The sequence below is a fragment of the Lathyrus oleraceus genome, chromosome 4, assembly GCF_024323335.1.
Source record: "Lathyrus oleraceus cultivar Zhongwan6 chromosome 4, CAAS_Psat_ZW6_1.0, whole genome shotgun sequence".
Classification (NCBI taxonomy): Eukaryota; Viridiplantae; Streptophyta; class Magnoliopsida; order Fabales; family Fabaceae; genus Lathyrus; species Lathyrus oleraceus.
In genome coordinates, this window is record NC_066582.1 from 135,897,421 (window position 1) to 135,901,197 (window position 3,777).

Here is a 3,777-nt window from a genome sequence, read left to right on the forward strand (position 1 = left end):
CATTTTACTAACCAAAAAACCAAAAATATGTCTTTGCATTTGCCTAACTCTTTTGTAGGTAGGACATGATCTCCATTGATCTATCAAGTTCACATCTAGGGTTTGAGACCCTCATGACAAAAAGCACAACCATTGAATTGATGCAATAATGGTTATGAGCATCATATATGAGTCCCAATGATTACTATATGTTATATTGGTAAAGTTTTCTTCAAGAGTTTGGAGGTGATTTGCCTTGGAAACCCTAATTTGACTAGGTATCTTGAGTAACTTCTTCAACAAGCTATCTCACCAATTGATCAAATTTCTCAAGAGACACTTCAAATTTCATTATCTTATTCATATATGATCTACCATGAGCCTAGAAAGTCAAGAGAATTGAAGGTTAACACGTTGGTTAATGGTGGTTGACCAGATGAATTCATCTAATCAAAACTGGGTCTCCCTAGACCCTATCTCCTACAATCTTCACCATATGAAAATGATTCCAAGTGCAAACTTACTCTAAATGACATTTCAAACAACTTTCATGTTGAGACCTAGAGCTAGTTTTGCTTGGAAAATCATTTTCTATGTTGAAACATTATAGGTCATTTTGTCTAAACCCTAATTTGAAAGTCAACTTCCCAAGGACATAACTTGCTCAATTTTTATTAGATGAAAGATTTCCAAGTTGCACAATGAAATTCCAGATGTCTATGTCAACTTTGATGTTTGGAGTGAGACCTAATTCAACTTTTATAAGCATGTGATATGAGGCTACATTATAGGTCACCTTTGACCTATGCCATTGAACAAGTGATTTTTCCAAACTTCAAAAATGCATAACTCTATCACTTAAAATCCAAATGACATGAAATTGGTGACCATTTTTAATGTCTTTGAAAGAGATATAACTTTTATGAAGACACTTTTCTCATTTGAAGCTCACATAAAAAGTTAAGCAAGGTGGAATATTGAGATGTATGGCTTGACACTTAGAAAAAATTTCAACATGTTGAAATTTACAAACTTCCACCTCAACATTCATCATGATACAGGGTTCAAATTGAAAAGTGTTGAACATGAAAGTTATTCCTCTTGATCTAACCTTTCCAAAAAGTCCAAGTTCATCCATTTTGGACAAGAATTTCAAGGGCTGCGCATGGCATGAACATGGTATCATCATTTGACAAAGATCAAACTTTAAATCTTCACACACACTTGCCTTGCAATCCAAGTTGATTTCAGACCCTCTCACACTCATTTGTGGACCTTTAGCAATGATCTCATGGGCCTGTACACACCCATGCACCCATGCATCATCAATTGCCAATTTTGGAAAGTGAATTTGAAGGTGCAATTATCACTTGCTGCAGCTATAAATAGAGCCCCTTCTGCTCAGAATTGAACACACCTTGCGCGCCAGCTTTGCTCCCCCATTGAAACCCTCTCATTCCAAAGGAAAATTTGATAAATTTCAACTTTAAATTTGAGTTTGAATCTCAACTGTTGGAGATTCAAAAACTCCAGGATCCAAAGCCTTACAACCTCATCAATCACTTCCTGCTAGCTTCTCAAGTGTGATCAAGTCGTGTTTGGAGCAAGAAACATCAAGAATTGCACTGCATTGAAGGTAATTTTCAGAAAACTTCATCTCTTCGATTCTCTCTCAATCTTGCTCAATTCTCTTGATTCTTTGGTTGTCTGAAGTCCTACCAATGTAGGCAAGAAGATTGAGTTTCTTAGAGGTTAAATCGAAGCAACTTAGTTGACATACCTCAAATTTTAACTCCTCATATCTTTCTATATGTGAGGAGTTAGTCAAAATTGAGGTGATATTCGTGATCTACCTTGACAATTATGATCTTACTGTCATCCTTTTGGTGTCAGAGATCCTTGAAGTTTTGGTCCAACCTTCATCCTTTTGGTGAATGGCGACCTCTCATTATTAAAGCTTATTGTCATCCTTTTGGTGGTAACAAGTTTTGTCGTTCAATCTTACCGTCATCTTTTTGGTGTCGGCGATCCTTGAAGTTTTGGTCCAACCTTCATCCTTTTGGTGAGTGGCGACCTCTCACTATTAAAGCTTATTATCATCCTTTTGGTGGTAACAAGTTTTGTCATTTGTGATCTTACTGTCATCCTTTTGGTGTTGAATACCCTTGAAGTTTTGGTCCAACCTTCATCCTTTTGGTGAATGACGGCCTCTTATTATTAAAGCTTATTGTCATCCTTTTGGTGGTAACAAGTTTGGTCATGATCTTACCGTCATCCTTTTGGTGTCGAAGATCCTTGAAGTTTTGGTCCAACCTTCATCCTTTTGGTGAATGGCGACCTCTCATTATTAAAGCTTATTGTCATCCTTTTGGTAGTAAGAAGTTTTGTCGTTTGATCTTACCGTCATCCTTTTGGTGTCGAAGATCCTTGATGTTTTGGTTCAACCTTCATCCTTTTGGTGAATGGAGACCTATCGTTATTAAGCTTATTGTCATCCTTTTGGTGGTAACAAGTTTTGTCGTTTGATCTTACCGCCATCCTTTTGGTGTCGGCGATCCTTGAAGTTTTGGGTCTAACCTTCATCCTTTTGGTGAATGGCGACCTTTACAATAATTGCAGCCTACCGTCATCCTTTTGGTGTCGGCAATCCTTATGATGATAAGGATCCTTGTCATTTTGGTTCAACCATCATCCTTTTGTTAATGGTGATCTTTGTTATTATGCCTAATCATCATCCTTTTGGTGATGACGTCTAGTTCGACTTGATTATCTTCCTTTTGGTGATAACCGGTTTTGTTGTTTAATCTTACTGTCATCCTTTTGGCGTCAGCAATATTTGAAGTTATTATAACATATTATCATCCTTTTGGTGGTAACAAGTTTCGAAGTTATGATCTCACCTTCATCCTTTTGGTGATGGTGATTGTTGATTCATTATCATCCTTTTGGTGATAACGAGTTCTGTTGTTTGTAGTACCTTCATCCTTTTGGTGATGGTGACTGTCGACTTATTATCATCCTTTTGGTGATAACAAGTTTTGTTGTTCGATCCTACCTTCATCCTTTTGGTGACGGTGACCAATAAAAGTTATCGACTTATTATCATCCTTTTGGTGGTAACAAGTTTTGTTGTTTAAACCTACCTTCATCCTTTTGGTGATGGTGACCATTTGAGTTATGGACTCATTATCATCCTTTTGGTGATAACGAGTTTTATTTTGATCTTACCCTCATCCTTTCGGTGATGGCGATCATTAAGTTTGTTTCGGCTTGTTATCATCCTTTTGGTGATAACAAGTTTTGAAGTTATGTCCTTATTATCATCCTTTTGGTGATAACAAGTTCTGTTTGTTTGATCTTACTGTCATCCTTTTTGTGTCAGTGATATTTGAAGTTATTGACTTATTATCATCCTTTTGGTGGTAACAAGTTTTGTTGTTGGTCTTACCTTCATCCTTTTGGTGATGGTGATTATTTGGGTTGTTGACTTATTATCATCCTTTTGGTGGTAACAAGTTTCGTCTTTTATCTGACCTTCATCCTTTTGGTGATGGTGATCATTTGAGTTATGTGCTTATTGTCATCCTTTTGGTGATAACAAGTTTTAAAGTTTTGCTCTTACCTTCATCCTTTTGGTGGTGGTTATCATTTAAGGTGTCGTGAATTATTATCATCCTTTTGGTGGTAACAAGTTCTGTTTTAATTTTACCTTCATCCTTTTGGTGATGGTGATTGTTTTGACTTATTGTCATCCTTTTGGTGGTAACAAGTTTTGTCTTGTAACTTATCTTCATCCTT